The following is a 13072-nucleotide window of genomic DNA, read 5'->3' as shown; positions in this document are numbered from 1 at the left end:
AAAAAAAAAAAAAAAAAAAAAAACACAATTCTGATTTCTACTTGCTTTTCAATGGTCTTAGCATGGCATAAAAGTTCTTTCATAATATGGTCTGTTACTCCCTTTCCAGTTTTCATCTTTTGCATGTATCCTTTTTTGCTAGCCATATCAAGCTTTTCAGTTTGTTACTGGACTAGGTTTTTTTCCCACTGCTGTGATTTTGTACATGTTGCTTTCTTTGCTTAGGATGTTCTTCTTCCCACAATCCTCAGGCCCCCGTATTTACCTGCATAATATAAACTGTATTTTCAAAATTCAGCAGCCCTTGGTCCTGTTTATCAAACTTACCCTCCAACCCCCAATACTCACACACAACATTGTAATCATTTCTGAGTTGTTAGCACATATTTGGTAGTCAAAGACACGGGAGTGGATGACATCACCCAAGGAGTCCCCATTAAGTCAGAAATATACGATAAAGAGGACACAAATCATAGTGTCTGCAAGCTAGCTGTCCAATAAGAGAAAGAGAGGTTAATAAATTATCACAATTCAATGTGACTGGTAACACCATGGACGTTATGTACAAGGAATAGTGGGAAGCAATCACAGCTATATAAATATGCAAATGTTCACAAATAAGGTAACATCTGAGCTGAATTTTTAAGGACAATAAAGCACATTCTTGGCAGAAAAGGAGAAAAATACATTCTATAAAGAAGGAATGTTTAAGAGCATTACTAGCTGTGGCTACAGACCCTAAATCTGTAATAGCAATATTCTATAACACTGGGTGAATTTTGGCCAGCAGCTGAAGGCTACCAGTATTGAGAAGTTGTGAAAGGTATTATCCAAGATTTGAAAAAAAGCCAGGTAGAAGGAGAAGATAAGAGTAATCTATAAAATGCCCATTTATCCATCAGGACCCAGGTGAAATGTAATTCCCTCTGTGACACTTTGAAAAACTCTTACAATTATGAGTTGAATCCAGCTCTCTATTTCTGCAAAACTTTGTAATTAGCTCTGTTATATAATATACTGCATTAAAACTTAACGATTACTAATCTATTTAGAGCCCTAACCCCTTCAGGACAAGGCACCAACTAATGCATGGTGGTACCTAATTAATGCTTGGTGGGTAGAACTGCATTCCTGCCCTCAGAGTTTATAAGTGAATAAATGAAAACTTTTTTGCTAGCCATATCAAGCTTTTCAGTTTGTTACTGGACTAGGCATATACAAATAATGAATATATATTGCATATATTCCAATAGAGGAATGAATAAACTGCTATGGGAATACTAAAGACAAAGCAACTGAGTTACATTTATTGATACTGTAGTAGTTGTAATTAATTCCATCAGAAAAGAGGATTGCGGGCCGGCCCAGTGGCGCACTGGAGAGTGCGCCACTTGGGAGCGCGGGAAAAAAAAAAAAAAAAAAAAGAAAAGAAAAGAAAAGAGGATTGAGCTTATAAAGAAACTGTCTTATATTTTAAGAATTTTCTCATCAAGAATTTTGAAGCCAAGAATAGTTTTTTTTAAAATTTAAAAAAATTGTTTTTGTAGAATTACTAATCACTAGCTAGTGCAGAGACTAAACTTTTCACTTTGCATTAAGCTAATCAGGTTTTACATTATATTTTTTCAAAAGCAAATATATGCAAAAATGTTCCTTAAACCTTCAGAAATCATTGTAGAAAATTACCTTGCTTTCATATTATCCCTCCCACATGCCCACATCAAAAAGAAAAGATGATCAATCCATAACTAAGTTATTATGAGCCAAATGAAAACACCATTTGCTCCTTTAGTACAATGAAAAGATGTATAACACTCAACTATGGGAAGAGAAAATTACAAGCATCTAAAATGAACTCACCTCACAGAACATTGCGTGCTAAAACTTAGACTTTGAATCTATATGTCTAAAAAAAGCAAAACTTATTCTGCCTTTTGGAACCTCATGTTGGGGTTTATTTCAATAAATATTAAAAAGTCAGTCATGAAAAACCTCAGCAAAGCCAATTACAGATTCTTGAGTGAAAAATTCTACTGCTAATGGCATTCCTCACTAACAGTTATCCCAAAACATAACTACTGTACCACACAATCCATTTTGATACTTCAGTAGAAATGTATGTTCCACTTGTGATGGTTAATTTTATGTGTCAGGTACCATGGTACCCAGGTATTTGGTCAAACAATCTGAAAGTTTCTGAGAGGATGTTTAAGATGAGATTAACATTTATTTATTTTTTAATTTTCACTTTAAATTTTTTAATTTATTAGCATATTCATTCTTACAAATTGTGATATTTCTTTATGCCCTTTGCCTGACCTATCACTTTCCAACCCCCCTCCCTTCCTCCCTGCCATCAGTGGGTTTTGAGTAAAGCAGATTTGCCCTCCATAATGTGGGTGGGCCTCATCCAATCAGTTGAAGACCTGAATAGAACAAAAGACTAACTTGCGCAAGCAAGACTGAATTCTGCTAGCAGACAGTTTTCAGACTCGAATGGCAATATCAGCTGTTCCCTAGGTCTCCAGCCTGCTGGCCCACTCTGCAAATTTGGACTTGCCAGCCCCCATAATTGTACAAGCCAATTTCTTAAAATAAATCCCTCTCTAATATATATTTCTCTGGAGAACTTGAACTAATAACACCATTGCTCTGAGAAAAAATGATCATCTGAGCCCTTCCAACAAATATTTCCAAGTAAGAACACAAACATGCCTCACTGGTATTAGAAAAAAATACTGTCAATCTTTGCTCTACCATCTTTTATCAACACTTTACTGTCTTTTTGTCTTTTGCAAGGACCAACTAAGATAGATAGCTATCTTCAAACACAGAAAGTTTGTTAGGGAGAAAGCATAATGTGTTTATCCAAGAGCTAGAAATAGGACAGATGAGTAGTAGCTGCAGGGAGGAAGAAACAGATCCTCTCATAAAGAATGGAGCTCTTCATAAAGACTGAGTAACTATTTTCCAAAGATGAGACAGAAAGGATTACTAGCTGGAGACTGGGTTAGTAAGGTGTTTATAAAATGTAAACTGAGATGAGTCTATGATCTGAGAATAGTGAAGTAAACAGGTCTACATGTATCATAATAGAAGACACTATTAAACTCTGTTCACCAAACTTTAGTAAAATCATCTATTTCCTCACTGCTTTCTATTATTATTTACCATACCCTTTCTTCCTCCTCCTGTAACTCTGACTTCTCCTTGCCTTATCTTTTTCCCCTGACTACCCATTTTCAAGAATACAGAAGTGAGCAAAAATATCTAGGAAAAAGAAATTACTTTGGATAAAAGGTCTCTCTGTGTTACACACAACTGGACCTTTATTAAGTATATAAGATTTTTTCTACAATTTTCTTCCTCTCCTTTCTTTAGATATGTAAGTAAATTCTGTTGTCTTAGAAATGATAGGCTAAGTCTTACTTTCCCATCTGACAAACGCTTGTATTTTTCTTTTCTTTTATTTATAAGAAATAGCAATAACAAATACATATTCTTCTAAAAAATTGTCTTTGACAAAATTCTATAATTTTTCCTTCAAAGGCCTAGAACAATGCTTATATTTATATCCCTCTAGATAGTACGACAGTATCTTATTTGTAGAACTGACCAGATAACAAATTATGTGAACATTAGTATTGCCTTTGATTCATCCTAAACAGCATTCTTTTTAACCCACTGAAAAGATGTTGTCTACATTAGAACCTTGCAATGTAAAGTGTGATCCACAGACTAGCACATCAGCATCCTCTGGAAGCTTATTAGAAATGAAAATTCTTGGGTTCTACCCTAAAACTACTAGATGAGAATTTCTGGAGATAGGTTCCAAGTATCTGTGTTTTAACGAGCTCTCCAAATCATTTTATGTACCTTAAAGTTTAAGAAGCATTGGTCTGGGCCATTGTTGTCCAATGGAGCCACATTGGACAATAATAACATGAACCACATAGGTAACTTTAAATTTTCTAACAATGACATTAAAAAAGGTAAAAAGGAACAGATGAAACTAAGTTTAATAGACATTTTATTTATATAAATGATTATCATTTTAACATGTAATCAATATAAAAGTTAAGTTATTTTTCTATTCTTTTTGTAGTACTAAGTTTGAAATTATAGCTCAATTTCAACTAACCACCTTTCAAGTGCTCAATAATCACATGTGGCTTAGTGGCTACAAGATTGGATAGGACAGATCTAGCACACTGTTATTCAAAGAGTGGTCCATGAACCAAAAATATCAAATGCTCATTATTAGAGTCATTCAAGTATAACACAGTATAACTAAGTTCATTCTGTTTTATATAAAGTAACTATTACTAGTGTCTTCTAAAACAATTTTTGAAAAAAACCAATTCAATCAAAAGCTGTAGAGGTGAAACTTTTTTTTTTTTTCCTTTTTGTCTTTTTTCGTGTCCGGCAATGGATCGCAACCCTCAGTGTCACGCCCGTACCGGACCGGGACCAGCAACGGGATCGCAACCCTCGGTGTTGCGCCCGCACCTCGCTCAGCCAGTGAGCGGGAACTGGTCTGTATGTGGATCCGAACCCTCGGCGGGAGTGCCACCACGCTCCCAAGCGGCGCACTGTAGCAGTGCGCCACCGGGCCGGCCCTGAGGTGAAACTTTTAATAAGTTGAATTAAGTACTAGAGTCAGATCATTTCCTATTGACTTTCATTCTTTTATGATTATTCCCTTTTGATTTAACATAGCTATTTTTACATTAAAGTCAATAAATATATGTACTCTCATCAGACATCGAACATACTCTTATTATAGCACTTTTTATAATAATCCATAATTTTACATTTACTTATCAGTCTCTACCACAAAATAATAAACTTACGGGAGATAGTATTTATCTAGTATATGCCAAACATTGTACTAAGTGTTGAATAAATGAATGACTGAGACTTGAAGACAGAGAGATGTGTAGTCTAAATCTTCACCTCATCACAGCATGATGTGACTGCACAAAATGTTCCAAATCTTACTTCAAACTAGGTATTTAATATTTAATGACAGACAGCAGCATGACCTACCACGACAGTATGAACTCAATTGTATTTGAATACCCACCAAATATTCTAACAGGCCCAGCTATATTTAGTAAGTGGACTTCCTTTTACTCTAGACATAAATAACTGATGTATAGAATCATGAAATTTCAGAGTTCTTAACTGCTGCCTCAAAAATCCTGTATAACTACAGAGTCAGAAAAAAAAAAAAGACTTTCACTCCATCCAAATGTGTTAGCTTTCCTCAACCTCAAGAGAATAATATAATGCATTGTTTGTTTTTTAAGTGGTTGCAAAACAACCCAAATTTCCAAGTGAATATATCTGACAATGTAGAGCATCTAATATTATTTTATCTTTAAAAAATTAATCCAAATAATGATTCTCTGTATTATATGGCCCATTATATGAATATTAGCCAAGAAAATTATACCTGAACCCTTCCTTACAAAAATATGAAATATTTACATTTCTTCAACTATTAGTAATTTATGAGAGTAAAATGACCATGAACCACACATAGTTAAGAATACAGCATGTAATACTTTTGCCCTTAGCATTTTTCATCAAGATCTTATTGTGAAGCAATAATAAGCAAAGTAGTAGTAACTTATATTAAGTAAAGAAGAAATACAAGTATTTCTGACTTAACATACATTTCTTCAATTAGAATCATTCTTTTTTTTTAATGTGCTACAAGAATTCTATAAGTTCTTGCTTAATTTGGGATCTTTCCCATTTCTTGGCTATCCTTCCCTTATGTTGACTTCTTAAGCACAGAATTAATCTTCTACTATGTATTTTGTCTTCAATGTTTCCGTTATTTTTCCCATTTCAACAAACTTGCAGTTGTTCATTAATATTCACATACATTCATAACTTAAAAAATAAAAATTATAGTAAATAATAAATGAGTAACAACGAAAAATAATGTAACTTTGCTTTTATTTATTAACTTGGTATAAAACATACTTCCATGGTGTGACATCTCTTCCAGTTTTAATGTAATGGATAAACTACAGATTTGTTTGAATTAAAAGTCATACAAAATTCTCCCAAAAGGAAAGGAATTTACTTCAATTACTTACTTTTCTAGCTAGATGTTTTTCTCTTTCCCTCTAAGGCCAAATGTTAGAAATTTTAAAATAAAAAATGTTGTAATTTACAAAAGAATTTCTATTTATATATCATTAAATCTTGAAATACTAAAATTTGTATGACATTAGAAACTTATTATGCAAATCTATATAAAACTACATTTAAAAAAGAAAAATCATAAGCAATCAAGTTCACATTTTCAGGCTTGAGTAATATAAATATAAACTAACAAATAAATGAATACATAAATTTATAGCTACAGATATACTTTAAAGGCTGATATATTACCTTGTAATTGAAAACAATTTTCTGGTAGCAAAAATAATGCTTTACAGAATATAGTTTTGAAAACTTTTGAGGTTACACTTTACTAGATTAATTTCCTATAATGTTTATCAGACCATTTAATAGTAACTAATTCTAATATATATGTATACATATTGTCAATTTTAATTATTCTTTATGTACTATTTCTCATTAGGTAAATATTCGTCCTTGAATACACAAAGAAAGATACTGGCCAAGGATTTATGATTGAAAAACTGTTGATTTAAAAAAAAAAAATTCTGGGCTGGCCTGTGGCTTACTTGGGAGAGTGTGGTGCTGATAACACCAAGACCACGGGTTTGGATCCCTATATAGAGATGGCTGGTTAGCTCACCTGGTGAGCATGGTGCTGACAACACCAAGTCAAGGGTTAAGATCCCCTTACCAGTCATCTTAAAAAATGAATGAATGAATGAATGAATGAATGAATAATTCTTTAATAATTTTCCTAAAATGAAAAAGGACTTTTATATAAAATCAAGAGGTGTTATATTTAATGGCAAAGCATTAGAAGCACTACCACTAATATCAAATACTGGGCTGGCTGGTTAGCTCAATTGGTTAGAGCGTGGTGCTGATAACACCAAGGTTTGGGTTTCAATCCCTGTATCAGCCAACCATCAGAAATAATAATAATAATAATAATGATGATGATATCAGAAACAAAAATACAATACTAACCATATCACTGTAATTTACTATTCTGCTGGAAATTCAAGACAACACAGTAAGTCAGCTTTAATTATAAGGGGAAAAAGAAACAGAAGTATCATTTTGTAGATGTTCTGACTGCAAAACTCAAGAAAACTAGCTAAAAATTTATTTTAACTAATAAATGAGTTCAGAAGATGGCTGAATACAAATAAAAATATAAAAATCAATATATCTTTCAAATTGATTTTCAACAACAGCCACTTAGAAGTTATAATGGGAAAAAAATCTATTTGCAGCAACAAAAAATGTAAAATACATAGGAATACTTGACTACATAAAAAGAAGACTTGAAAAGCAGAAGATATAAACTATGCTCTTAGACTGGCAGACAAAATACTGAGAAGTTTTAAATTTTACTCAAATCAATTTTATGGCTTATTACAATTCCATAGGATTTTTTCAGGAATGTGACAAAATATTTCTAAAACTTCTTTGACATAACAAAACCATGAAAATAAAAATTTCCAAAACATTTATAACAGGAAATTTCCTCCATAAAGCTACCATAAATGAAATAGCATGGCAATAGCACAATAATAGATTAATGGGACAGAATAAAACCCAGACACTGACGCAATTCTATTAAACTAAGTGGTTATTATATGATAAAAGGAGCATTATTGACCAATAAGGGACTGATTAAACAACACAGGAAAATCGCTTGGAAAATTGATTATCTAGAAAAAAATAATAAAATTAGATCCTCACCTTACATCACACAAGTGTATTTCAAAAAGTTTGTGAAAAACAGAATTAAAAAATAATACCAATCTTTCCATGAACCTTTTGAAGTACCCTTGTATATCAAAATAAATTTTTGAACCTAATACAAATAAATTAATTATAATAATAACAAGAATATATATATCTTGCAATGAAGCTTCCATTAGGAAAAACAATGATTCACTAAATTTTATTACAGCTGACCTTTGAACAACACAGGTTTGAACTGCACAGTTCCATTTATATGCAAATGTTTTTCAATAAATACTGTATAGTACTGTAAGTATATTTTCTTTTTCTTGTGATTTTCTTAACATTTTCTTTTCTCTAGCTTACTTTATTATAAGAATACAGTATATAATACATACAACATACAAACCATGTATTAAAAGACTTTACGTTATCACTAAGGCTTCCAGTCAATTGTAGGCTATTAATAGTTAAGTTTTGTGGAAGTCACGTTATACTTGGATTTTCAACCGTATGAGGGGTTGGTGCCCCTAACCCCTGAGTTACTCAAGGATCAACTGTATCTTCCAAAATGTCTCATTTATAGATCCCAAAGTCAACCTAATAATGAAACTTTAATCTTTGTTTTTCAATGCCAAATGGATACTCAGGAAATCTGAAATATAAGAGGTAAAAGTGAAAGCACTTAGACCACGTAAAAAAGCTTTCTAGAGGAAATGCAACCCACCTGGACTTTCAAGTACTATAGGAAGTAAAAAGTGTCATGATACTGCCCTTACCTTTAATTTCAGGTTCAAACATCTACAGTCACAGTGAAGACACTTAAAAAACAGGTTAATTTAATCAATCTACTCATTACTTTAAGCTGTTTTCCTTTAAATATCAAACTATACCTTTCTGTTGAGTATTATTCTTATTCAGATATTAATATTAATTAATTCCCAATTCATTATACCAATTGAAAGGCCAATTTACATGCCTCATGTTCTTTGACATACTGGGTGCTATGGTTTGAATGTTGTGCCCCACACAAAATTCATGTGTTGAAACTTAATCCCCAGTATTCAGGGGTGGGGACCTTTTGGGAAGTGATCAAGTCATCACAGCTACACCCTCATGACTGGATTCATGCCATTATAAAAGAGGCTTCAGAGAGTTGGCTTGCTCTCTCTTGCTCTCCTTCTCTTCTGCTTTCCATCATGTCAGGGTGCAGTAACAAGGCACCATCAATGAGGTACAGCACTTCACCGGTCTCCAAACCTGCCAGTGCCTTGATCTTGGACTTCACAGCCTCCAGAACAGTGAGAAAATAAATTTCTAATATTTGTTAATTATCCAGTCTGTGGTATTCTGTCATAGCAGCACAAATGGCCTGACACATTGGCTTAGTGCTTTTATGATTAGAGAAGCCAGTTAACTTCAGTCAAGTATGTGGCCACAGACTACACACAGCTAGTTGTAGATGAAGAGTTACATGGAACCCTGATGAAAAAGAATGTTAGGAAGATACAGCAGCACAAACTCATCACTTCTTCCCTAAGAATAACTTAAGAGTATTGTCCTTAGTAGTAGTAAGTCAATACTGGTACTATAAATACTGAGGATGGCAAATCTTCCTCAGTATATATTTAGCACACAGCATCATTTCAAATCATATTTCTCTTACACATTTACTCTCTGTTAGGAACATAAGAAGTTTTTTCATTAGCTAATGTTAGCAAACCCAGATTCTCTGCCAAGGCTTCAATCACTAACTACAAATACCAATGGAAAAAGCTTCAGTTCTAGCCTCAAACTGATCTAGGGCCTCATTCTACTGAATGTTCTTTTGGTGTGGGGGGTGCCCTTGGTGGACCCAGCGTTGTGCTGTATTTAGAAGTCTGTGAGATTTTGCTTTGTTATCTATTAATAGATAGCTTTGAAGTCTTTGTTAAGTTGGTAGCATAACTGAGTTAAGAGGTATGTGGATTCTCTATGAAAGAAAATAAAAGAGAATTGTAATAGTATATAGAAATTAGTAGTTCCAAACCACATACGTCTAGTCATTTCAGTGTTTTCTCTTTAAGGCAGACTTTAAAATAAAAGCTGTGGACCCTCAAATTTTCACTTTTTTTTTTTTTTTTTTTTTTTTTTTTTTTTTTTTTTTTTTTTTTTTTTTTTTTGCCTCTTATAAGTACAGTGCTTCAAAGCATATCAGAGAGCAAACAGCACCCAGTACCACAGTTAAAGCTTGCTTCTATTATTAACTGAACAGCTTACTGAACAGCTTGGCTCAATAAAAATTATGATTACTTGAGTTACCTGAAAATACTGTTTCATTACTGAATAACTGTTTCATTACTGAATAGTATATTGCTATTGAAAAATTTGATGCCAGTCTGATTTTCTTTCCTTTTTAAATAACTTGATCTTTTTGCACAGAGGCCTTGAGGATTTTTTCCTTTGTGCTTGTTTTTACCTTTAAAGTCTAAAAGTTTTACTATACTATGTCTTTGAGTTGATGTTCCCAGTTAATTTGCACAAGTACATGGTGGGCCCTTTAAATATGTAGATTATGGTCTTCCTTTACTTCTGCAAAGTTTATAGTTTTAAATATTAGCTATATTTCATTGTTTTATTTTTCTTCTTGAGGATTACAATTACATGTATGTTGGATCTTTTTTACTTACTACCTTCTATATTGATCATCTTCTCTCTGATCCCTTATTTTGTTTTCATTCTTTTGTCTATTTTCAACTCATTCCTCAATCTCAATGCACCTTATTAAATTTTCAGTCACTTCTATTCTTCCTTGGGAACTATGTAATTTAGACTTAAATTCCTAAAATTATTCTGGTTTTTTTTTCAATTTCTTCTGATCACCTCTCATTTCATATCTTTGCAGTGTTTACCTACATTGTTCCGAGTTTCTGAATTTCTGACTTGAGGGTATTTTCTTTTCATATCTGTAAAGGCTTGCTTAAGGATGTTCAATATTGGTCATGGTGTTCTGTTACTGCCAACTGCTTCATGGATGTTTTAGGAGGAAAATTTTTAATAGCTAAAATGTTTTGATTCTTATTTTCTGCTTCTGTCCTTATAGCACCTTTGTGTATATCTCATCTGAAATTTCATATTGAGTGTATTATTTTTTCCTTAATTAGTAATAAAAGTTGTATGCAGTAAGGGTAAAGATTTTGGAAAAATGCGTAGGTATCTTGGTTCAAAAGCTCCCGCTTCTGAACTGAAGCCAAATGGGGTGATTAGTGTGTCTTCTGATTTTGTGGTTTTCTTATTTCTACAGAACACTTAATTTCCCTTTCTTGCTTCCTTCTTTTCACCACCAAGTATACATGAGGAAACAACTCCTTCATCCCTAAAAGTGGTACTCTCCTGACTGGTAGCTTGGGGTACTATACACTTTTAAGTAGCCAATGCTCTAATCTAATCTAAGACCAGATCTTAGTATTTTCCCACTTGGGTAGGAATTTTTCTTTCTAAAGGCAACTTTTAATTGTGTATTATCACCTTTGGGCTCCTGGTTCCCTATTCCCCTTTCCTCTTTTTCATTTAGGTTCTTGCAGTCTTGACTGATCTCTCTCTACAGTGTCTTTTTTTTTTTTTTGTAAATTGTAATTTTTTTTTTATTAGAAAACGAATATAAAAATTGGAATGGATTTAAGGCAAATTGTGCCATAAGCAGATTTTAAGTGGCTAAATAAAGTTTAAAAAGCAATTAACAATAAAAGATAAATGTTTCTGGTAAAGGACCAGCAATAAAAATAGTGTACACGTACCTGGATGATACACCCATTTTGCAATAGCACAACTTTTAAGTACCTATTGTTGACTGTCCAGTTTATGTAGAGCTACAACTCCACACTTCAACAACAACATGCTGACAGTTCCTAAATAAAACTACTTAAAAAAAAAATGCATAACCCAGATGTTCCTTCATTTGACCAACTCCATCTAAGTTTAAATGTGCAGACGGGCTTAGATATACCCAGAGTAAGCCACTTCCAACATGTTACTTGATTGATTTTCTAAAATAAGGTTTCAGGACAAAGATAAGGGAGGAAAACATGGAGGAATGAAGTCCTAATTACTATACATGCATTTTTTTTTTTTTGCCAGTAGGAAGAAACCTTTTACAGATAAGTCACAAAGAAAAGGAAAATAAAAAATATTGTACAAGAAATTTAACACATTCTGTACATGTCTTCACTTTGATGTCATCATTTGTACAAATTCTTCATAGTTACCTGACCATCACCATCAATATCTGCTTCCTGATCATTTCATCAACCTCTTCAACTGTTAACTTCTCTCCAAGGTTTGTCATCACATGGTGAAGCTCTGCTGAACTAGTACAGCATTGCCATCCTTACTTATCAAACACAAAGAATGCTTCTCTAATTTCTTCTTTACTGCTGTGTCTTTCATTTGTCTTTCCATCATTATTAGAAATTCTGGGAAGTCAATTGTGCCATTACCATCAACATCTACACTTCATTTATCCTGTAACTCTGCTTCTGTGGGATTCTGCCCAAGAGACCTCATTACAGTTCCCAATTTCTTTGTTGCTACAGTTCCATCACCATCCTTGTCAAATAGTGAAAAAGTTCCTTTGCATTCTGCAACATGCTCTTTGGTCAGGTGGTCAGCCATGCTGCTGTAAGCTCTACTGGTTGCTGAGATGCAACCACAAAACTATTTGGCTCACGTGCTCCACTCGGACTCTCTATGGTGGTCTTTAAAGCTGAGTAGGATAGACTTGGATATTTATTTCTCTCCCTAATAATTTGAAGTCTGACTCCTAGTAATGCTGAAGGCGTGGATTATGGTTAGTTGGTTTTATTTGATTCCTTTGTTGATCTGTACGGATTTTTAGAGAATGTGCGGAAAGATTCAGATTTAGGTGGCCATTATTCTGTCACAATCCAGGAGTCTCAACTCATCAAGAATTGTCAACATCTTTTTAGTTGATGTCTTTAGTTTAGCTGAGAGCCTCCTACATTCTTCAAGTGCTATCTTTATTTGGTAAAAACTGAACCTTTGGTAGTTTATCATAAGCACTTATGACTATAAGCCAGCATGGACAATGGACGTAACAACAACTAAAAGAAGCATATAATGTAAAAAAAAAAAAAAAAAAAAAAAAAAAATAAAAAAAGGAAAAAAAAAAAAAAAAAAAATGTAAAGAAGGTAAACCAAATAATGAATTAAGAGGAAA

The 13072-nt window shown here is 33.2% G+C and overlaps 1 protein-coding gene and 1 pseudogene across 5 annotated transcripts in view; both read right to left on the bottom strand.

The window, feature by feature from the left end:
• Nucleotides 1-13072, bottom strand: part of RAP1GDS1 (RAP1, GTP-GDP dissociation stimulator 1) — a 138514-nt gene that overhangs the window by 96455 nt on the left and 28987 nt on the right. The gene's annotated exons all lie outside the window — the stretch shown is intronic.
• LOC103589417 lies at nucleotides 12049-12507 on the bottom strand (annotated as a pseudogene).

The sequence above is a fragment of the Galeopterus variegatus genome, unplaced genomic scaffold, assembly GCF_000696425.1.
Source record: "Galeopterus variegatus unplaced genomic scaffold, G_variegatus-3.0.2 Scaffold686, whole genome shotgun sequence".
NCBI lineage: Eukaryota > Metazoa > Chordata > Mammalia > Dermoptera > Cynocephalidae > Galeopterus > Galeopterus variegatus.
The sequence above is the reverse complement of the archived record's forward strand: the minus strand, read 5'-3'. Positions and strand labels throughout refer to the sequence as shown.